At 40.6% G+C, this 25,277-nt stretch overlaps 1 pseudogene; it reads right to left on the bottom strand.

Moving 5' to 3' along the window:
• Positions 1-460: 460 nt before the first annotated feature.
• LOC135932738 (Na(+)/H(+) exchanger beta-like) lies at positions 461-24,755 on the bottom strand (annotated as a pseudogene).
• Between the last annotated feature and the right edge of the window lie 522 nt (positions 24,756-25,277).

Consider the following 25,277-nt stretch of genomic DNA (forward strand, 5'->3'; position numbering starts at 1 on the left):
AAGAGCAAATATTTCCAACTAATCGATACATACAAGTAATATGTGACAAATATTGTTATAGTGGATATAGTTATATTTTTATTAGATTTTTAACCTCAAAAACGGCACACACCTTTGATGTTGCGTGACTAAATCTGTTTTCCTCATCCATAAATAAACGATTTTTTTTTCGAAAATCTCGACCCTGGCAGGAGTTTTAAATAATCTCAATTTTTAGAGACCCCAAACGGCGTTTACGTGTGGACAAAAGGCCCAAACGCATAGAAAAATCTGTGGCCAGGAAAATCTCCTTCATGTTTTATTCTCAGTTAATTGGACACAAAGGCATCTGCTGTGAAAGAGGGAAGAAAAACTGAATAACAAATAAAAAGGTACGAACTAATGAATATGAACTGGTAGTAAAACAGTTTAAGAAATAGAAGACTGATCATGGCGCGTGATAAGGACATGAACTAATGTGTTAATCATCCAGAAAAGTGAGGGAGAAGGCAACGGCACCTCACAGGCCACTGCAGGCAATTAGAAACTGATCCTCTTTGGTCAGCTTGACAGTATGAAATTTGTTGGTCATAAAGGTCAGACCAACAACAGCTGGAAAGAACAGTGTACAAATTAGTCAGGTTTTGTATGTCAGTGATGTTGTAAGTGTCAACAAACAAGGATCAAATGCAATCTGTCTAGTGTATTTAGACTGCAAGAAAAAGAAAGTATTTTAATACTACTACTACTAATAATAATAACAATAATAATAATAACATTATCTGTAAAACACTTTCAAACAAGGTGCTGAACAGTTATTTGAGATTAAAAAAAAGATAAAGAAATAAATAAAAGCAATACAATTTAAAAACTAAACTAACAAGCACACAATTAAGACACATAGGATAGGTGAACAGTGGGTCTTTAATTTAGCTTTAAAAAAATCTCATAAGATTTCAGGGAAATAACAAACTTTCTCTTCAGAGCTGTTTTAGCTTTTGGTTAACAAGTATGCGAATACTTGTATGTATGTAATTGTATGTATTCGCAAGTATGCATACATTTGAAAAAATCACGCAAAAATACAGAAGGAGGGCTGACCTATATCCCATGCAACGAGACACAGAATTACTGTGACTGTGATGAAGGTCCAGTTCCAAACTTGAGGTCCGGCAACTGTGACCACTCCCACAAAAATAAAAATGAGGCTTTTATTAAACCTGCTCCACATATTCAAAAAATATTTGATGGTCATTTCAGATTTGCAGGAAATGTTGGCCTGGACAAAGGGTCGCATCACAACACAGCATGCGATTAACCTGGAAAGAGAAATGGTAATAATAGATTTTTAAAAAAATATATATTATGTAATAATATTATTATATATAGTCATATAATATACACCAGGGGTGCCCAATCCCAGTCCTCGAGAGCTACCGTCCTGCAGCTTTTAGATGGATCCTTGTTCCGACACACCTGAATCAAATGAATGGCTTGTTATCAGGCATTTGCCAAACTTGATGGCATGCTGAAGAGGCAATCAAACCATTTGATTCAGCTGTGTTGGAGTAGGGATGCATCTAAAAGCTGCAGGACAGTAGCTCTCGAGGACTGGGATTGGGCACCCCTGATATACACAATACAATTAATGTGGGGGTTTTTTTCATTTCACATCCAGTTGGCAACATTATAGACCACAATAAAGTCAGGTAACACACAGCCATGGTATGTTAAAATTAGTACCAGTTTACTTGAGCTGGCAGCAACAGTGACCACTTTACAAAAACAAAAGAAAAAACACACAGCTCAGAGGTTCAGTTACATACTAATTTGGAAAAATAAATAAAGATATATTACAATTCCTGTCTGGTAGGGACCTTCTCTAATCTATTCATGCAATTTTTGTGTGTCAAAAAGGGCCAAAAACAACCTACAAATATGCTCAATAAGCAAAGCAACTGGTCAGGATTCCTTCTCCTTTTCAGTACAGTGGTCCCTCGTTAACCGCAGGAGTTGTTCTAAAAATAACCCACAATAGGTGAAATCCGCAAACTAGCCAGGTTTATTTGTTTTACAATTATTATAGATGTTTTAAGGCTTTTAAACCCCTCACGACACACATTATATACTTTTCTCAGACAGGCATTTTCACACTTTTCTCTCTTGTTTAAACACTCTCAAAGTTCAAACATTTGTAGAAAAATAACTCCAGTATTATAGAATGAAACCAACTTCAGAGTCACACTGCTAGCGAATTAAATAAATATGACAAGCTGAATGCATTCTGTACTGTACAGGAGACACAACACAGAGGAGATTGATTGACAATGGCCTACAGCCAATCAGGATGAAGAACACAATGTGCTGTAAAAAAAGAAAGAAAGAAAGAAAAAACCATGAAAATTTGCACTAAACAAAATCCACAAAAGTGCAAGGGTGAACCGCGTTATAGCAAGGGACCATTGCGTTGACTTTTTCTTTCTAGGTTTTGCAGAATAATAAAAGGAATTCACATCAATAAAATTCCTCCTTTACAGACCAGTAATCCAGAAAACCAAATTCAGATTTTAAGGTGAGGGGCAACACATAGCTGTGGGCAAGGGATTGTCCTTGAAGCTACATATCCATCATTCCTGACTAACTGCATCAGCACCTCTGTTAGGAACATCAATAATACCCGCAATCTTAAACAGCCTGAAAGTAAACAGAAAATGGATTGCTACATATTACAAGAGCTGATGAAATAGTAGTGTCAGAAAATGCTATACATGCCACTAAATCCCGGCTTGGTTCAGGTGCCGTTAGATTAGATTAGTTTCGCAAACCATTGGGAATTTATAGAATATAATTTCCCTAAATGTATATGCAAAATATAATTGTCTTTTTTTCTTTTCTTTTGTTTTTTACGGATTTATTTTTTCAAGTGGAGAAAATATGCCAATCCCATATTGTTCCACTTGATTATTTTATATTATCATTGTTTTTTATTTTATCTTATTTTAAGTTATTAAAAATTGGACAGGCAATTATACTTAAAGGGAGAAAGAAAGAAAGGGAGAGAGAAAACAGAGGGGAAGGGGGAACAGTAAAAGAAGATACAGAGAAAATCCGTTGGATCACCTGTTAAAAGAAGAAAAGGAAAAACAAACAACAAGAGAATAAGACAACATAGAGAGAACAACCTAGATACGTATAAGTAACAGTAAATACTAAATATTGAGTGTTATTGAGCAGCAGTGTTGGGTAAGTTACTTTGAAAAAGTAATTCAATTATAGTTACTAGTTACTTCTTCAAAAAAGTAACTCAGTTAGTAACTGAGTTACAATATTATAAAAGTAATTAATTACTAGGAAAAGTAACTATTGCGTTACTTTAAAAAAAATGTTTAAATATGTAAAACAACTTGGATCCAGTCTTAAACAAAGTTACTAAAATAATAAAAAATAAATTACTAAACATACTTGAACATACTAAAACATATATGCAACTCTGTGTTATAAAACTAAATATATAATTGAAGTAAATAGGCACTTTACAGAAGGAACTAACAGTAAACATTAATATATATGTATAAAAACTATTCAAATGTTACTGTGATAATATGACAATACACCAATCAGATAATATTCTATAATTGTAAAGAGAAGTATTTTTTAAATTTGTCATGAATAATACAATAAAACACAACAGATGTATCAGAACCTTTCATATTTATTGCACATAAACAGGCTGCAACTGGCTGTCAAATAAGCATTAAATTAAATTATGCTTTTTAAGCAATGTAGTGCAAATTAAATGAGCCGAACTGTAACAGCTTTAGAGAACTCTGGCTAAACAAGTATTTTCCTCCATGCAAAAGTAAATAGTTGAGATGATTTCAATTTAACACAGAAAAAATACACTGCATAATAAAACTAAAACATTTTTATAAAGTATAAAAATGTAAACAGATAATACAAAGTGTCAACTCCATGGCCATTTACAATCTATTTGAAGTCAAACGTGCTGTTCTTGCAGTAGAGGCATATTAGAGAGTCCTGTTTTAATGTCTTCTGCTTTTTTAAAACATGGAGAATTCTTATTTGCCACATCCACAAACCCCTTACATCCATTCATCCTAGCCATTAAACCAGTGGTTGTATCTCAAAACAAGGAGCTTCTCAAATTTCTCATCAGAAAGTCTGTTCCTCTTTGGAGAGAAGACGAGCTTTCCCAAGCTAAACAGTCTTTCTACTGGTGCACTGGATGGCGTGGCTGCATTGTATCTGAGTGAAATATTCTTTATCAGTGCATATCTATTCAGAGAGTCCATTCCATGTGATCCTGATTTGAAATAATCTATGACTTGACTTTCTGCAGTAGCAGAGGTGTCGTCCTCATCTTCAAAGGAAAAAAGTCATCCTCTGTGGCTGAGTCTGTGCTAAGTTGGCATGTTGGTGTGCTGGTACCTGCTCACTGGTCTTTGTCAAGGACAATTTTCCGGCACTCTGCCAGCAGACTTGCCTTGGCCTTGTCCTTCCTTTCCTGTGTCCGCAGCCAACGTAGTTTGAACTTGGGCAGAGTCACAGCAGCCAAGAGAGCATCTTCACTTTCCAACACCTCCGAAAATCTTGTTTTGATTGCCTGAAAGTAAAGTATGTAAAGCATATATTATACAACCTATCTATACACATAGACACACACACCACATTATATATCATGTGGATCTTTAAAAATATATTGCATTTTACATTACATTTTTCATAATTGTTCTTTTTAAAGTACATGGTTTCTGTTCTTGCTTTACAGCAAAAGGTCTGCTCTCTAGTCATACAGCTTTAAAGCGTAGAATAAGATGTATAAACTAACAATATGCATTTTCCATCCATATGTATAAAATGCAATTGATTAAAAATACAAGTTCTTACTGTGACAACTGCCTCTGGAAGATTTTCAAGAATTTGCAGGCCACTGCTCAACTCCAGGGTCTTAAACATCAATGTCTCCAGTGTGGGTAGGAGTATCCCATAAAAAGTGTTGTCTTCTCCCTGAAGAATGTCCAGGGCCACTGTAAGTGGCCTCATGACAGTGCAGTACTCCCTGATGAACTGATGTTCCCGCTCTGTCATGGCTGTCAACCCAAACTTGGAGAAGATGGTGTTCAGCTCAACAAGAGAAATCTCACAGATTCGAGCCAGGGAATCATAAAACGAATTCCATTTTGTAGTGCAAGGAACTAGCAGTTTCTTTCCAGTAATGCCATCCACTGTCTCTGCAGCCACTGTTGAACGACTGGCCTTGTTCCATAACCCTGTGCACTTTGTGGTAGCGCTTCTATATACTGCCTTTGTTTCTGATTGTGAAAGTAGCCACTTGTCAACATCATTACAAGAAACAAGACTTAATGTGTGTGATGCACATCTCTGGTGTGGCGGCAGAGTGATCATCACACCTACATTTTCATCGTTGTCATTATCATCACCAACACTGTTTTTTAAGGCATCATTCATGTTTGTAAAAGTTACCTCATCCTCATCATTCTCAGAGTCATCCTCCTCAACTGGCTGGTACTTTTTGAAGGCCTTGACAAAATTAGAGCCATTGTCCGTCACAGTTGATGTTATTTTGTGGGATATGCCATAGTGTGAGTGAATGTTGTCCAACTCAAGAGCAATATTATCATGCGTATGGCGACCCTTAAATCTTCTGCATGCCAGTGCTGCTTTCTCTCTCTGCGTGCTGTGTGGATTTATCCAATGTACTGTTACACCAAGATAGCTTTTATTATATGCAGTCCAGATGTCTGCTGTAGTAGAGACGTATTCTAACTCATTAAATGTCTTTTTGAGCTCGACATTCATTTTAGCATACTCGGTGTCGATGTATTTGGAAAAAGTCTTTCTGCATGGTGGGCCGACCCCTCGTCTTGTTGGTATCTTGGCAAGAAGAGACTTGAAGGAATCCGACTCGACTGTTGATAAAGGCAGCATGTTCTCAACGACATACCTGGCTATCAGTTTGTTTAATTCAGTCTGTGTCACAGTCACAAATGTTTGTGGAGAAGAGAAATCAAGCTTAGACTGGTTGGATTGCGTCGCTACATCTCCATTGCTCGCTGAGCTCATGTTAGCCTCACCTGGGTTTGAGCTGCGCCTGCTAGCGTCAACACCGTCGTTCTTGGCGACCAGTTTTGTTGAAGCATGTGACGTTGAGAGGTGCTTCGTAAGATTTGAATTGCTTGTAACTGATGTTGAAAGACACTTTGTTCCAGGGCATAGGTTACATTTCACATACAGATTCTTGCCTTTTATCTCTTTGAGTGAAAAATAATGTCTGTACCTCCACTTAAAAAATGCTACCTTCGAATTATCCGGGCTCTCCATGACTTTTGTTACTGTGCTATCTGTTTGTATGTGAACATCCGCCCAAGTCTACCTCTGATTGGTTTACTACCTTACTCTTACTCAGCCAATCAGAACCACTTGTGCGACTGTTTTACCCTCCTACCTCCCAGTAAGCCGAAGACAGCTTCAACCGTGTGTGTATGTTGAAAAATAGTAACGCACCGCATTTTATTGTTAGTAACTGTAACGGCGTTGTAACGATAGGAATAGTAATTAGTTAGATTACTCGTTACTGAAAAAAGTAACGCCGTTATTCCCATCACTGTTGAGCAGCACGCAGGACCGACAGTGCACAATATGCTTTAAGGTAGCAGCCAAGGTAGATATAGTTTGTGTTTGTGCGTGTTTGTGCGAGGACCCGTGTGTACATCTGTGTGTGTGAGCACGCTTAAGTTCAAAAGGTTTCTCCATGTAATGATCTGCTGAAGGGTGTGGGGAGCCATAGCCCTCCCCCCCAGAGTATGAAGCAGGCGCGGAGGAGTTAGTTCGTTAATCATTTACAAATCAATATTGTCTGTATGGACAGTGATTTTAAAAAGTGCACATGTAAAACACGTTTTAAGCAATGCGGTTGAAAAATTGGGGTGCACTTAAGTTTTGTGCTGGTGCACCAAAGAAAAAAATGTTAGACGCACCAGTGCAACCTAGGCCTGATATACACACACACACAGAAGAAAATAATATAGCGCAACATATATCGTTACCACACATGCTTCAAATTATACTGCAATATGGATTTTAGTCCATATCGCCCAGCCCTACTCTGTATGTAGAACACAATCTGAAAATGTGATATTTTCTGGTTGATATTTAGCTGACTTGAAAAAAAACGTACTCAATGATGTCAGAGAGGTCGAACATCTCAGCTGACAGGTAGGCCATGTTGCAATAGAGAAAAACAACTAGAGGCTCAACGATGCCCGTATTGGAGGTGAACTGTGTGGTGTAGGCAGTGAGGATGCCGTAGCAAGATCCAACTAGGATGCCACCCAGTCCAGCTAAACTGAAAGCAATGACTCCCAGGAAGATCTTCAGAAATGTCACTGAGGCAGTAACATAAAATTCCTGATAAAGACGATACAATACCTATGAGAGGGAAAGCGAAAGAGGGAAGAAAAACTGAATAACAAAAAAGATACAAATTAATGAATTTTTTTTTTTTTTTTTTTTTTTATAAACCTGTCCCGTTTGGTTCTTTTGCCATCAGAATTATTGTCTAAAGGCGAAGAAAGATGCCCAACGGATTTACTTTACCAAATGGACCATCCCAGCCTTGCCGTAATGGTCCATTTGATTTACCTTTTATTGTTTATTTTATTTTATTTTACTTGCTAGATACGGGACAGGCGAAAAGAAAAGGGAGAAAGAAAGAGGGTGAAAAAAAAAAAAAACAGCGGAGAAGAGGGACGGGGATAAAGGGCAAAAAACAAAAACCAACAAAATAAGCAGACAAAAAATACATATATCGATCACCTGGATCATCTGTTGAGAAAGAAAAAAAGAAAACAAGCAGAAGAAAACGAGAGTAATAGAATAAACAACATCTGTTACGTTCCCCTGAGGGGTCTAGGCGGTGAGGGGGAAGTAACAAAAAGTATCCGGGTCAGAAAAAGGAGACAAGAAGGCAAAAGGGTTCAATTAAAGAGTTTTATTAGAGTTTGTATTAAAACTAACTAAAAGAGACGGACAAGCCGCTATCACCATTCAAGAAAAACAAAACTCAAGCATTGGTCAATAAAATAAAAGTCAAAAAGAGAGCAGCTCACTAGCTGCCAACACAAACAAGCAGCTCACTAGCTGCAAACCACAGCTCACTAGCTGCAAACGCAACAAACACTCAGCTCACAAGCTGTAACCACACTAATGGCACTCTGGCCCAGAGCTCACCTTTGCCTGGGCTTAAATCCCTTTAATTACTGATACGAGTCAGGTGTGTAGAGGAGAAAAGGTGGCACCTCAGGCAGAAGAGGTGGTGGGACACGCCCACACAGGCACCTTCAGGAGGAGGCCCTGCTAGGGCCGTAACACATCACAATGATATATGGGAATATAACACTAAATACTTAATATTAAACATTATTGTGCAGCACGTAAGATCGACAGCGCACAGTGTGCTTTGAGGTAGGAGCCAAAAAGGGTGTAGTTTGTGTGTGTGATCAGCTGTGTGTACACCTGTGAGCATGAGCGCGCTTGTATTTAAAAGGTTCCTTAATGTAATGATCTGCTAGAGGGTGTGGGGGGCCACAGTCCCATCCTCCAGGGCATGAAGCAGGTATGGAGGAGATCAAAACTCCAGACATCCAGAGGCCCCCAGAACACAAGAGACCAAGGAAGACCAACAGAGGGGCAGCCGCGCCACTGTCCCAGAAAGAGCTGAGGAGAGTCCCAGATGAGGGATCACTCAGCAGCCGCGGAGCAGAAGCCAGGGGGAGTTGCAGTGACGTGCCCGTGAGCTCTGCCGGCAGCCAGCTGTGCCTGAGTGACCGAGCCCCAGGCCGAGAGGCCGAGGGCACCCCACCCCCGAAGTGGCCCGAGCGAGCCCCAGGTTCCAGGCCCCGATAAGCAGCCATCAAGGAGTGAGCCGGTGTGTACCCGGACGCCCACCTCCGGACACAAAGAACCACCAACGCATCGATGTCTGAGGGCGTCTGCCACCGGCAGGGGAAGTGGTGGGGGGAGATAGGCCTCCATACCTTGGAGGGCCTGAGATGTCCCCAGAGAGGTGGCGTCTGATACCCAACCTGACATATAGACACAGACATACAGGCACACTCAAATACAAACATCCATTCCCACCCTCATGCTCTCATAGGCAATTACTCCACACTCAACCAACGTGGAGACAGACATAAAGAGACGCTGTACACACAATCACACTCCCCAAGCGTACTCTAAGAACCGGGTCTAGGTACCCTTGCCCCTGGAGGGGGAAACTGCACCCAGACCCAGGTGGTGTTACCCTTTTCCCTGCAGTGGGGAGAAGCAGACTGCCCCGACTCCGCAGCAGCAGGGAGGCCCCACACACCAGACCCCAGTCGGACGGCCAACTCCTCCTCCTAGCCCCCCCGCTCCAGCAGGCCGCAGAGACCGGGGGTGTGAGAAGACTCCAAACCTCCCTCTACCCGCTCATATGTAGTGTTGATGTATATGTGTTCTAAGGTGCAATTAAAACCCAGGAGGGCATGGAGCTACCTGCCAGAGAGCAGCAGGTAAGCGCATAGCCCCTCCTGATAGCCCTCAATGTCTACGTGTATTTAAAATTGAGAGGTGGGCAACGACGCCAGGGGTGATGAATATTAGTAATATTAATGAATATTAGTCAAATAGTTTAAGAAACAGGAGACTGACAGGTGATAAGGACATGAACTAATGTCTTAATCAACCAGTCAAGGTGCAGTTAAAATCCAGTCAAGGGATAAGCACAGAATGTATTGCTCACTGTGAAGCACTTTTTTCATGAAATATAATGAAAATAAATATGAACTCTGGGCTGGTTACATATTGTATGAATTAAAATGCAAATATTACAGCAAATCAGAAATCCAAGACCACAGTTCACAAAGTATATCACATTATTTAAATGTCAAGATTAGTATGGTTACATAGGTTGGAAAAAAAAAAGATGCACAATGTGTGGTATATCTTTTTGACTTGTGCCAGTGTCACTTTAGCCAGAAAAATGTCTGCTTCTCATATATATATCAGTCTGGTGTGCTACTTAGACTCCAGTTCGGTCACTCACCACAGCTACAGCATCACTCAGGATTGACTCGCCGAACAGCAGGATGTGTACGATTGCGTTCATTTGGATCTTCTCAAATACAGCAGCAGAATCCACTGCTGATGTGACTGATCCAAAGAGCAGGCACTGCAGTAGACCTGTGTTGGTTAGTACTGTACTGCCTGTGCCAATCTTACATACTCCATAAAGAATGCCCCCAACAAAGAAGGCATTCCAAATGGAACCCACAAAGCCAAAGAATAGAACTCTGCCCAGGTTTTCTAATAAGGGTCCGATGGGCAGGAAGTAGCCAGCATCTAAGATGATGGGGGGCAGCAGGCAAAGGAAGAATAATTTATGGATGATTTGTGGGACTTCTTCTCCCACGGCTCTAAAGAATCCCCCAAACACCAAGCCCACCACAATAAAAAGGCACCTATCAGGCACACGGGTAGATACATACGGAAGCCGCTGGAACCCTGGATGGAAACAAAAGAAGAGACAATATCATGTAAGGAAACAGCAAACATGAACAAGGGCATGATATGAGTTATGACTATAGGCACAGAGCAGCAGGTCTGTATTTATAGTATAGACCACCTGTGCTCACTGTCAACTACAAAACAAACGCAGTTCCATGTGTAAAATACAAGCAAATGGGTATTAAGCGAATAAAAGGCTTTGTGTTGGTTTATTGGTTAAAGGTTGAGTAAAAACAAACAACGAAACAGTTTTTGTGGACACTCCCTAAAATTTACCTCGCTGTTTTCTGCCTTACAGAGATTACACTGAAGAAACAAACTCAAACATGTCAACCCCATTGCATGAGAAATCAGCTGTGACATTCAGCACTTTTATTATGTTGTCAACTTCTTATTACAATTTAATCTTCTGTCATATCGCAAGACTAAGGGAGCTCGCATCCCTTAAATTTCTCGGTACTTTCCCCAAATGTGATAATTGTTGGTGACTTTAATATCCATGTGGACAATGATAAAATCCCTTTTTCCAGAGATTTTACTTCTTGTTTGCGCTTCTACAATACAAAACATTTTCTACTCATTCTAAAGGTCAAATCTTGGATTTGGTCTGCTGTTCTGGCATTACCCCCACGCACTGTAAAGCCCGTTTGTTACCCCAATCTGATCATATGTTTATTTCTTTTACTGTAAATACAATAGCCCCGAAAACCTGCACTCCCCGTGACATCATAACTCGTAATCCTTAAGAGACCATATTACCCCAATTCTTCAACAGCTTCACTGTTTTTTTTGTATTTTTTTTTTTGCATTTTAATTTATTAGAATCTATTTTAATCTGTTTTATTGATATCTTTTCTCTTTGTCAGGTGACCTTGGGTTTTAGAAAGGCGCCCTCGACTAAAATGTATTGTTATTATTATTATTAAATAACTTTTGCTGAGACTGTTACGTCCATCTGCAGCCCCTAATCTCCTCATTTTTTTTCAGCTGGTGCTAATTGGCCACACCTAGTCAGGTGTGGATAAAAGCATACCTGAGGCAAGCTTTCAAGGGAGATCACTTGTCTTTGCCTTGGTGGCACCAGCCATTTTAGCCAACCTGGTATTCCATTTTAAGATAAAACCTCTTCTCACCTACAATCTGGTGTTCGTCTCCTTATTTATGTTGCGGCTTTTGAGCCGGGTCGTAACATAAGTCTGGGCGTATGATTCTTGCTTCGGGTGCAAGAGGTCCCGGGTTCAGATCCCGGACGAGCCCCCACTGATGTTACGACCCCCTCTGCTAGGCGTCAGGGGAGGAGTAACATACACAAGCCCCCCACACAAAACTGAGTAAAGTAAAAGGTTTTAATTTCAAACTTTAAACAGAAAACCGACAGGGCTGTTCAACAGACCACTGGGCAAACAGTTATTACATAAAGAAAAAAAAAAACAGGAGTAAAAGCTAAGGGTTAACTAAGGCAAGCTGGCGGCACACAAAATAAAAGCTAAGGGTAACTAAGACAAGCCAGCATCACAAACCTCTAATGCAACTAAGTTCAGCTGTATATGAGGTTTAACAAACAAGGAGCAACACAGCGAACAGGTTTAACAAACAACGTTCACATGCAAAGCAGACGGACACTGCATGTTCACTTCAGAGCAGCAGTTCCCCATAGTGTGAAGGATCTTCAGCCTTTTATACTCCCTGGTGCAGACAATCAGCCAGTCAATTGGTCTTGGAGTGGTCATGGGATCTCCAGGCAGCCAATCGTCCGTGAGGTCTGGCACACTGTGATCTGCATAAAAGAAGGCTGGCACAGGACTCCCAGCAGCCAGTCATCCACAAGTCCTGGCACACTTAGATTTGCATAAACACAAAAGGGTAGTCTCACTCTCTCCAAGGCCCAGGGCCGTAACAAGACTACGACGTTGTGTCTTTTGAGTTCACGAATGGTAACAGAGGATAGTTTTCCAATTATAAAGTACCACCAAATCTTGATGAAGCCAGTCCATGCAAGTACTGGAAGAATTAAGTTAATATTTGGAGACGAGTTATGAAGCTGGATAAAAAGGAAGTAGGCACTTAAGGTAGCGCTGGGACTCAAGGAGAGAGTCAGAGAAACGGCCATGGAGATACCCACTGAACATTTAAACAAAGATGATGCTATGGAAACACTACTTGCAAAACTGGACACGGTGTTTCAGAGAGAAGAAAAAGACCGAACGTATGAAGCCTACTTGTGTTTTGACTCCATTACAAAGGACCACAGCGTGTCCATGGCAGACTACATATAGACTTTGAACAGCGTTATAACCGGATGAAAAAGTACAAAATGACGCTGTCTCGTGCTATCAGTAGCGGTTTTTGATATGGGCAACATGGGCGGTTGCCGAGGTTGGGGGGTGGCATCACGGGCATCGCCAAAAAAAAAAAAAAATTGCTCGTACTCATGTTGCCCCGACGTCATGCCAGTTTTCTATTGCCCATTTGCTGGGAGTAAGGGCACACTCCGTTTGCGCCTGCACAGGGAGGAGAGGGCGAGGCGGGGCAGCGGGGGAATTCTGTAGTGGCTCTTAGAACCGGATCATTGACGTGAACGACGTTATCGGGAGCCGTGGTTTTTATTTCTTTCTCTAACCCTCGCTCTCTTACTTTTTTTTTTGCTTCACACCGGACGCAAACCTTTTGTTTATACTAAGCAGAAGGGGGAGGGGCGATAGTTACACTCGCAGTAGCACACAAACAAAGGGAGAGGTAGAGAGCCAGGGGCAACAACAACAGATAGCATCATCACACTAGAAAGGTATAGTAGTTAAAATGAGTGACACCAAGAAAAGAAGCAAAATATAAGTTTTTCCTTTCCAGTCACCTTTCTCACTCAGTATGTGTTAATAGACCTCTCTACACTGAATCATATCTGTTATTAACCTCTGCCTCTCTTCCACAGCATGTCTTTCATCCTGTTTTCCTTCTCTCACCCCAACCGGTCGCACCCCTCCCTGAGCCTGGTTCTGCCGGAGGTTTCTTCCTGTTAAAAGGTTTTCCTTCCCACTGTCGCCAAAGTGCTTGCTCATAGGGGGTCATATGATTGTTGGGTTTTTCTCTGTACCTATGAAGCGCCTTGAGGCGACTTTTGTTGTGATTTGGCGCTATATAAATAAAATTTAATTGAACAGAGATGGAACAAGAGCCAGGTGAGACAGACCTGTTAGTCAAATGGTTGTTTGCCAAAGCTCATCAGAACATGTATCTAGTACCTAGTGTATCTTTTTAGATACCATTTGTTACTTTTCAAATTCTATATTTATTAAGTTATGCATGTCATGGTCCCCGCACCTCGCCAGCTGACGTCAGTCAGACACCTTGTTTTGTTTATTCTCCCTCTCTCACCTCTGCTCTCTCTTTCTCTGTCGCTCTCTCTCACTCTCTCTTTCTCCTGCCGGGGTGGAGCTCAGTGTGGGCTCCCACCCCTGGCCCACGCACCTGGGGATGATCAGCACATCTGCCACTGATTATGAATTAGAGCGCTACTTAAGTTGGCGGACCTGCTCAACTCGTCGCTGGATCGTTGAGCCATCAGCATCAGTTGTCCTGCAATCTGCAAAGTTTAAGTCGTGAGTACGCCTGAACCTGGAGACTAACTGTTTATCTGTATGTGTGTAGATTCCCCCTGGACCCGTTCCCTGTGCACTGTGACTGAGCGTGAGCAAGAGTGGTGGTGGAGAGAAGAGGAGCTGTTTGTGTTTGCGAGAGCTGTGTGGAAATCTTCCCTCCCTGGACTCCTGCCCCTTTCACTCCCGGCCCCTGGAACCCCCAAACACCGTTGTATATATATTTCACTGTGGAGAGCACTGTAAATAAATTCACTCTTGTTTGAAGAGCTTGTGGTCTGCGCCTGAGTCTACTTCACTAGTCGTGAAAATGCAGGCTTGTTTGCACAACAAGGCTAAATAATTATATAAACTTTTCTGAATCTAAATAGTGTACTTTGGTAGAATTAAAAAAATAAGTATAGTGCAGGTCTGTGATGATTTTTAGTGCTACTATCATCTAGTTTTGATTCTGGTTCTGTCTTGGTTAAGTCCTAAGTACAGTGGCATGTCTAGAAAATTTTTCTTGGGGGGGGCCATGTAGGGGCACAGATTTGGAGAAGGGTGGCAGATGTAATTGGCAGATAATGTTAAAAAAAATTCTACCAACCGTTAACCATAATTCAATAACCCTATAAACCTAGTAACCGAATGCGCTTTTAACTCTTATTAGAATGAGATTTTAAGCACTACGGTTTTTAGATACTGCATTGATAAAGTACAAGAGATACAATCAGTGCTTTGTCAGTGTTTATTCAGCATTCAAGGACAGCAATATTTGCATAGTATTTTTACTGACATATAGTGCACATATGTTTTGGGCAAAAACATTTTTGAATATTAAAATACGAACATTTTTAACATACAATTGGCAAATTAGCCAATGCAAAACTTTATCTGCCTATTTAAAAAAAGAAAGAAAATAATCTTCTTACAAACTGGTGTTTGATTTTGAAACAGGAAAAAAGTGGGGAAACAACTAACATTTGAATAAAACCTGAAAGCAAGTAAATACTTTCTATGCTGCTTTATGGTAAACTTTGGTAATATTGATGTATAAAGAACAACACTGGCTGATGATGAAATATAGTCAGCTGGCATGGTGACACTGCCAGTATTAACCTGCAGGGCATTTTGACTAGAGACCGGCCCACCAGGTATTAAAGCCATAAAGCCTTTGAATGAAAACAGACGCTGTTGTGACAGTGATGTACACTGTCTTTTTGGTATATGTATGATTTCTATACATTTTACATCAGATAAAAACTTTGTTCGCAAGATTCAGATAATAAATAATAAATTAATAAAAGCTAGATATTTTAAATGAGAATAAGAAAGAAAAGTATTTCTTTGTGCCCCCCTTTCCCTGTTAATGCCCTACCTGGCCCCCCTGGAAAAACTTTCCTAGACCCGCCCCTGCACAGTTACCAGCTGTCAGCTACGTAGAAAAGGATGCTGGTGTTATTTGTCTCTCAGAAACAGTTCATAACTTCCCTTCAACTCATTCATGTCACCTAAAAGGTAAACCTGTTTCTCCATCACCTGTTCAGCTCTGATGATTCAGTAAGGACATCTCCTGGTTTCATCTGCATGTTTCCCTCTCACCACGTATCCAAACCGATATCATGACCAGCAGCTTTTACAGCTGTGGCTCCAGCAAACATCAGCTGATACTAGAAATTAATATTAAATAAATTCTAACAACAGCTGATCAAGCTTAAACGTGCTGCTGTTGTTTAGCGCGACATCCGCTGGTTTCCTCTTTCTGGCGCAAAGTGGGCGATAAAAAAACAAGAGAGAAAAGCCGATCAGCTGATCATTGATCAGTTTCATGATTGAAGTAGGAACAGGAGAGAGAGGGGAGAGAATGAGAGAAGAAGAGACAGCTGTGCAGCAAAGACACAGAATAAATCCAGCTTTGTGTCTTTTTCATTATAGCTGAAATACGGGACAAACGGCGTCTCTCTCAGCTCAATAGGAAACGTGTAATATTTTCTCTGAATGAGGGACCATTCCATTTTTTAAGGAGCCGTTGGCAACTCTACTAACTAACCTTATGAATAAAATAAAGTTCACTATCAGTAACATCACAGCACCCACCCAGCTGTATAGAAACTCCGTCATGCTAGCTAGCACGCAGTACAAGTTATTATAACTGACTGTAAAAAGTCAGTGCAACGAAAATAAACTACACCTAAACTTGGTTTATATCTGACCCAGATAGACTGCAGGTCATAACCTTTTACCTGATGTACAGTTCACCTGACACTTGGACTGGCGGCTGCCTCGGGTCTCTCCTCCTCCTGCCTCCCCTTCCCTCATCCACCTGCTGGCCTCTGTGGAAGCTCCACCATAGCCACCACCAAACAACTGAGTTTTTTTTACACATCGGCCAGCATCTGGCCAATCCACCACCTCTCATTGTTCATGCCGTTACAAAATAAATAAGTCATCAGCCCACCCGGTATGCCCGATGGCCAGTCCAGCTATGTTAACCTGTTAATCTTTCGGCGAAAAATTGTTTTCTGCGGTGCTGTCTTTCGTGCTTGGCTCTCCTACCTTTGCTAACATGATGCTCATAGTGCAGAAGCCGATGCTGCATTCACTTACACTCCGATTATTTTTCTACAATAATTAAATAGATTCAAAATCTTTCTTCAACAGAATTGCAGACTGCACACACTCTAAAATCTAAAACTAACATTTTTGAGGCAACACTTTTACAACTTAAAAATATTGAGTAGATTGGAAACTAATCAAATCTGTTCAATATACTTGATCAACAAATTAAGTTAAAATAAATAATTGTAGTTGTTACACAAACATCAAAAAACTGAGTAAATATAACAGATATCATGAGTTAAAGACAAATGTAAGGTTAAGTGAAAACCACACAAAAAAACTGAGTAAATAACACTGACATGCTTGGTCAATGTAACTGAAATATAGATGGTCAGTTAATCCAAAATTTTGTTCCATTTACTTAATGTTGTAAACTGAACTTAATCAAAATTAAGTAAATGGCCTGTATTTGTATAGCACTTTACTTAGTCCCTATGGACCCCAAAGCGCTTTACACTACATTCAGTCATCCACCCATTCACAGCCACAGTTGCCCTGGGGCGCATTGACAGAGGCGAGGCTGCCGGACACTGGCGTGACCGGGCCCTCTGACGAACAACCAGTAGGCAACGGGTGAAGTGTCTTGCCCAAGGACACAACGACATAACAACCGAGACTGTCGGAGGCAGGGCTCGATCCGCAAACCTTCCGATTACAAAACGAACTGTCAACTCTTGAGCCCCGATCACCCCCTAACATTCAAATACGAATGTTATTGTAAGTCTAAAAAACCAAACAAAATCATATGTAGTTGTGTGTTTCATAATACATGTATGAAAAATGACCACATATTAACATTTTTCCAAATGAAAAATATTTTTTCATAAACATGGCAGTAACTCAAAATAAACAAGCACTAAAAAGACAAGAGGCTTTTCCCTTTTAGCTCAGTGCCTTACATACTTGAAGGATAAATGGCAAACCAGGAGAGTAAACACAAAAGCTCAGATTATTTAAAAAAACAAAATGAACAAAACAATGATAAAGGCTCACTGTTTATGTTCCATCCCCTAGTAAATTACAATAGAACTGTGATAACACAAGAACAAGCTTAGACCCTCCCTCAGGTTACTGGCCTGTATGAAAAACATCTTTCAGGTTATGGTTCTTTTCAAGAACAATTCCCTTGGCCTTTTTTGACATATTAGAGATTTTGTTATTCCAAAAATGCTTTCTCTACAATGGAAATGACATCACATCAAGGCAATGCATTAACCTTTTGATGGTGTCACGGTTCTGGGTCTTTCTGTACCAGCTTTTTGAGTTCTTGTGTTTTTATATTATGGTTTATGTTTTGAGTCCTTTGTTGTACTGTTTGTTATTTCCCTAGGTTTCAGTTATGGTTATCATAGGTTTAGTTCTTAGGTTTTGTAATATGGCTTCCCTGTGTTCTATGTTGTGTCTACTGTGCCTTTCTGTACCATGTTTCAGGTTGCTATATTCTGTCTCCCCAGTTGCTGTTAAGTTTACATGTCTAGAGTTCAGTCAGTGTGTTTCCTGTTTTACTTTGAAGGTCCGTGTCTCATGTCAGTGTTTCTAGTTTTGCTTCCCTTGTCTCATCCAGTCTGATTACTCCTAGCTGTGCTCTCCTTCTGTCTCTCATTCCCTCGTAATCCCTCAGTGTATTTAAGCCCTGTGTTTCTCTTTGTCAGTGTTGTAGTCTCCCTCATAGCTGTGTGTAGTGATGGTCAAATGAAGCTTTCTGAAGCACTGAAGCTTGTATTGATAAACGGTTCATTACTCGAGGCTTTTCAACACAGTCTCCTCAGGTGACATCTGGTGGCCAAAAATATGAAGAGCAGCTTGAATCCACAAAATAAAACAAACTGCTTCATAGTGATTGCCCACTGTACAGAGTGGAATTCTGTCTGATATTGGGCCACCGTTGTGTTGCTTTAAACGTGTATTTTGGGGGGTGAAAAAAATGTGGTTTATTTGTTTAATGAATAATTTTGACCAGTAAACTTTCCTTGTTTAAACGTGCACCATGCTGTGGTCTTTCTTTACTTGTGACTTCTTGATGTTGGTAAATACAATAATTGAAAAATACCACATTACATATAATATATATATACACTAATGTACAACACATTATGGAGTATGCTTCTGCTGTGAGGTCCAGCCTCCATGCACTTATGCAGTTAATCGTTAGACGGGTGTATTTATAAATAATATTATATTAGGGAAATTTTCCTTTCTTCTGCCTTTCCATGTGTAGGAAAATCCCTTCACATGGCACAGAGGAGGCTGGAGTGCAGAGAAACTGGTAGAGATGCAGTTAAACATTCTACCTGGGCCCCACAAACTATCAGTTAAAGAGAATAAATAAATTAAATTGCTGCACATTTGGCAGACTAAGAGTTTAAGGTTATTTTAAAAACAAAATATATATTTTTATGACATTAAATGTAAAGAGTCAAATGGAAGATTTTCTAAAGTTATTTAATGATATTTATATTATGACAAGCAGATTTTTGACATTTTAAGTTTTTCCCGTTTTCAGATAAAATAAACACGCACAAAACGAAAGCAAACAGCCAGAACACAAAGCTGGAAAACCCACCCGATTGACCAAAATCAACTCAAAATACTCCTACACGACAGAACCTCCTCTAATCCTTGCTGGCTCCAAATCTCTCAGTAGAAATATCAGTGGTTTGCTATCTGTCACCATCAAAACAACTCCTCAAATCCCGCGAATGATTCGCTTCCTTATAAACCATTGAATCAGATACCGAAGCAGTTATGTTCTAAATGAAGCTTCGGACGTCACTGATCACGTGACTCTGGCCAAACGAATCAAGCTTCGACACAGTGCTTCTGAAGCAGTGTGTTAATTATTTTGACACACGCACCGGAGCGTCAGCTTCAAGTGAGCCATCACTAGCTGTGTGATTCTCCCTGTGTTTTCACGTATGATTTATTTGTAGTTTTCCCAGTTTAGTTTTGTTCTTTGTTTCCTTTCCAAGCCTGCAATAAAGCAGTGTTTTGAGTTCATTTTTGTCTTGGTGAGTTTTGCTTATGGGTCCTTCTCTTGCCTGCACACAGCCAAAACATGACAGATGGCTATCCATTAAAAAAAAGTCCCATTTTGTGAAATGTAGTCATCTACAATGCACAGAGGTGATTCTTCAGTCTCTGAACCTTGGCTGAAAGGTTTGCAGGATCCAGCTCTAGAAACACTTTTTGAAATATTTGAGATTTTTGGGGTATTTCAGATCCACAACATAGGCTAGTACCAACAGATAGCAACAGGCTCTGCTGAGATCCCCAAGATTACTGAGAACAGTTATGCCCTTAATAACGATCCCTACATCACATGGTTTGAGTGACCCATCTTGGTTCTCCAGCACTTAAATCTTCATCACCTCCTCAGCCAAAGCCTCTTCAACACAGGCATCATCAGTATCCTCCTGTAGACAAAAGGAACTAGCGTAAGCTTACTTTTATTCCTCATATTTTAAGACATGGACACAAAAAGGCTGTTTTCACATGGAATCTGAAGCTACTAATTTGAAAACTGAGATTCAAAATTTTTAGCAATTTGTAGTAAATGCTGTTCTCTGATATACTTCATAGCTTTAGTTTTTCCGCTCGATAAGTGGTCTCTCTGTGTGAAATAATATAGGTGGAGTGGTTCTTTTGGAATAAGTGGGGGACGTCCAGCAGTGATAAACAACATGATACAAAAAGTTACTTAATGTTTCCTTAATAGCTGGTGAAAGGTTTCAGTCATCCAGTTCATGGTAAACCTAGTAGTTTGAGTGAAGGAAACTAGGCTTCTTTAGTTCCTTGAAGATGTTTCGCTTCTCATCTGAGGAGCTTTGTCGATCCTGAATTGAGTCCAGTTTCCTTCACTCAAACCTACTACAAAATGTTAATGCTGCAGTGATGACATTTTCATGTCTGTCATGTTTTTAAATATACCCACAACATCGATGGGCAAGTCTAAAGCAACACGAAGATTGGTAGTGCAATAACACTGTCTTTTTGTCCATTATTCAATGTGTCAGACCGACTGATCTTTGGATTATTATATACTTATAAGTATATATATACTATATGTGTATATATAGCGCTTGAACAGTACTCTGTGGGATGTTCAAGGCTTGGGAAATCTTTTTGTAGCCTAAGCCTGCTTTCAATTTCTCAATAACTTTATCCCTGACCTGTCTGGTGTGTTCTTTGGACTTCATGGTGTTGTTGCTCCCAATATTCTCTTAGACAACCTCTGAGGCCGTCACAGAGCAGCTGTATTTGTACTGACATTAGGTTACACACAGGTGCACTCTATTTAGTCATTAGCACTCATCAGGCAATGTCTATGGGCAACTGACGGCACTCAGACCAAAGGGGGCTGAATAATTACGCACACCCCACTTTTCAGTTATTTATTTGTAAAAAATGTTTGGAATCATGTATGATTTTCGTTCCACTTCTCACGTGTACACCACTTTGTATTGGTCTTTCACGTGGAATTCCAATAAAATTGATTCATGTTTGTGGCTGTAATGTGACGAAATGTTGGAAAGTTCAAGGGGGCCGAATACTCTTGCAAGCCACTGTATATATATACATACATACATACATACATACAGATATGGAGCATCTGTTCTCTGGTTGAGAGTAACTTACAAACAGTATACAAAAGTATTTACCACATGGTTTAAATTGGTATTAAACAACAATTCAAATAATAAACCGAAAACCTGTACAAAGTAAAGTAAAACATGCATTTTGCACATTAACTGTTCTTATGCTGGATGCTAAGCTTTAACGGCATGGGCATTTTACTTTAGAGAACATTAGAAACTTGGACACACCGCCCACACTGATACCAATATGAAGCAATGGGGATGCAGCCGAGCAGCATCAGCTCACGTGACAGTGACATGTGTTAACGGATTTCACTCTTTTCTCTCTTGCTCTTGACAAAGGCAGTCGCACTTTTCTCCTCCTCCTCCTCTCCCTTAGCTTCCCTGCTTAGCCTCTTGTGTCCTTGTCTAGTCTCGTGTTTTTTGTATTACTTTTCCCTGGAACACTCTCTCACAGTCTGTTCTCTAAAACCTAAAAGAGGAATTATGAATTTGATCAACTGGTCCCTGAATGCAATTGACACCCTTTTCTCAACGAGAAGTCTGGGCTTGGGTGAGCCTGAGTGCTGAAGATATCTACCTATTCAGAACCATGATAACAGGGTTCTTGCTGATCGGAGCTGGCTTGTCCCTGGCTTATCGAAGAATTAAGAAAGCGGAACCGGCTGTTCAAACCCCCACAAGGCTGCCCGCTGGGATTGAAACGATGGGACGAGGCGTGAGTTTCTCAAAATCATCTCATTGAGTGCAGCACGGATAAGAACTTGGAGAACCGCACGGCTGCCGTGAATACTCAGAACAAGACCTCTGAGTGCAACTGGATTACATCTGGAGGGGCTCGCTCGGAATAACACCTCTGAGTGCAAATTGGATCACATCTTGGAGAAGCTCACTGCGGTCGTGAGTTCTCAGAATCGGCTCTTTGAGCACAAGAATGACAACATCACGGAGCGTAAGTTTGATAACATCATGGAGAAGCTCACGGCTCTCCAACGGGAGATTGAGAGACCAGTGTTGGACTGTTAGAACAGCTTTGAAATTCATATGAGTTGTTTGCACTAAAGTAAAAACCACCATCACTTCATGCGGATACCCCTTCGGCGCCAGCTGCGGTCTCAAGGCTGGAGCTGAACAACAACACCCTGATAACGACTGTGTTGAGCTGTTCTTCCCATTCTATGCAAGGCCACCTGGGTTGGCTGGAAGACTGTTTACTTAGCCTGGCAGGGCGAAGGACACTGTCTCAGCTGAACTCTGGACATACACACACATGCACACAGACATATATACACATGCAGATGTACACTCATCCCCCCTCCCCCCTCCAAACGCCTTCGACGCTTATTCCCTTACGATGCTGACGGTGGATCAAGGAGACCAGCGCATAGGCTGCAGGCCCGGATGTACTGTCTACATTGGCTGTCTCTCACCCTTTACCCATCCCTGTTGCTTGTCATGTGTTTCTTTGGTGTATTAAGAGTTTTTTCATGTGCTATGTGCAGAGGTGTTTTTTTCTGTTCTCAAACTGATCTCCCTGTTGGAGCTCAGTCTGGGGGGGGGGTTATCTTATCCTTATCTTTCCTCATATTGTGCTTTTTCCATGTTATACCTCTCCGACCTGTCTTCCCCATGTGATGTTTGTGTAATCTATGTATGGTCGGAAGGGTAAGACGGCGCTGGCACGGCTGGCAGCCTTAACCCAATTTCCCTCGGGATGAATAAAGTATGATCAATCAATCAATCAAAATAGCATGGAACAACTTTTTTATTATTTGTACTGATAGTAAAAGTACCATTGTCTCCACCAAACAGGTTTTTCTGTGATGACAAAAGATATAAACAGAAAAAAAGGCGCAACATACACATTCTCCAACATACGCACTACTGGGGAAAAATATGCTCATTACAAATCAAATAGGACAAAGTATTAACCGCGAGTTATACTTCTTTTAATAGTCTCAACAACAGCAGAAAAGAGGCAATCTGAGAGACAACAGGAAGACGGCCTAAGAACTACTAACGTTAGTTCTTGAGAAGGCTACAGTAAAACAGCCTTAACATTACATTAACAGTTTGCGCCCAGGCCTCTAGGTGGCTCCCCCATGAGTTTATGTCTGTTGACTGCCGTTGTGATGACATGGAAAATTTCCCGTGAGGCTATGCGTTCTTGCCACGCACTAATACTCAATTACTCCATGTTATCGTGTTTTACTTACACTTTTAAGTTGTAGTTGCTGACAATAAATAATAATCAATGATTTTAGTACAAGACACTGATGAGTATAGACATTTATTTCTCAAATATTTTGATTCAATTTTAAACAAGTACAGTAGTAGTAAAGTACAGTCGTGGCCAAAAGTTTTGAGAATGACACAAATATTAGTTTTCACAAAGTTTGCTGCTTAACTGCTTTTAGATCTTTGTCTCAGTAGTTTCTGTGATGTACTGAAATATAATTACAAGCACTTCATATGTTTCAAAGGCTTTTATCGATTACATGACTAATACATGAGTGGGCATGACCTCAATCAACTTCTGGGCCAAATCCTGACTGATAGCTCTCAATTCTCAATGGGATTAAGATCTGGGGAGTTTCCAGGCCATGGACGCAAAATTTCAACGTTTTGTTCCCCAAGCCACTTAGCTATCACTTTTGCCTTATGGCACGGTGCTCCATCGTGCTGGAAAATGCATTGTTCTTCACCAAACTGTTGTTGGATTGTTGGAAGAAGTTGCTGTTGGAGGGTGTTTTGGTACCATTCTTTATTCATGGCTGTGTTTTTGGGCAAAATTGTGAGTGAGCCCACTCCCTTGGATGAGAAGCAACCCCACACATGAATGGTCTCAGGATGCTTTACTGTTGGCATGACACAGGACTGATGGTAGCGCTCACCTTTTCTTCTCCAGACAAGCCTTTTTCCAGATGCCCCAAACAATCAGAAAGAGGCTTCATCGGAGAATATGACTTTGCCCCAGTCCTCAGCAGTCCATTCAACATACTTTCTGCAGAAGATCAATCTGTCCCTGGTGTTTTTCTTTTGAGAAAAGTGGCTTCTTTGCTGCCGTTCTTGACACCAGGCCATCTTCCAACAGTCTTCGTCTCACTGTGCATGCAGATGCACTTACACCTACCTGCTGCCATTCCTGAGCAAGCTCTGCACTGGTGGCACTCCGATCCCACAGCTGAATCCTCTTTAGGAGACGATCCTGGTGCTTGCTGGACTTTATTGGACGCCCTGAAGCCTTCTTAACAAGAATTGAACCTCTTTCCTTGAACTTCTTGATGATCCTATAAATTGTTGATTTAGGTGCTATCTTAGTAGCCACAATATCCTTGCCTGTGAAGCCATTTTTATGCAACGCAATGATGGCTGCACGCATTTCTTTGCAGGTCACCATGGTTAACAATGGAAGAACAATGATTTCAAGCATCACCCTCCTTTTAACATGTCAAGTCTGCCATTCTAACCCAATCAGCCTGACATAATCATCCCCAGCTTTGTGCTCGTCAACATTCTCACCTGAGTTAACAAGACGATTACTGAAATGATCTCAGCAGCTCCTTTAATGACAGCAATTAAATACAGTGGAAAGGTTTTTTGGGGATTTAATTAATTTTCATGGCAAAGAAGGACTATGCAATTCATCTGATCACTCTTCATAACATTGTGGAGTATATGCAAATTGCTATTATAAAAACTTAAGCAGCAACTTTTCCAATTTCCAATATTTATGTAATTCTCAAAACTTTTGGCCACGACTGTGCATGCAAAGAGGGTATTCTGTGAACCACATACTGAATTTTTTGTCTTGAGATAAATGTAAATAAATACCTTAATTTAATACGAACACATAAGTTAAAATTTTAGACATTTATTTAAATTTATCAAACTGAAATAATTACTAAACGGATATTCAAAG

This window comes from Pelmatolapia mariae, linkage group LG22, assembly GCF_036321145.2.
Source record: "Pelmatolapia mariae isolate MD_Pm_ZW linkage group LG22, Pm_UMD_F_2, whole genome shotgun sequence".
NCBI lineage: Eukaryota > Metazoa > Chordata > Actinopteri > Cichliformes > Cichlidae > Pelmatolapia > Pelmatolapia mariae.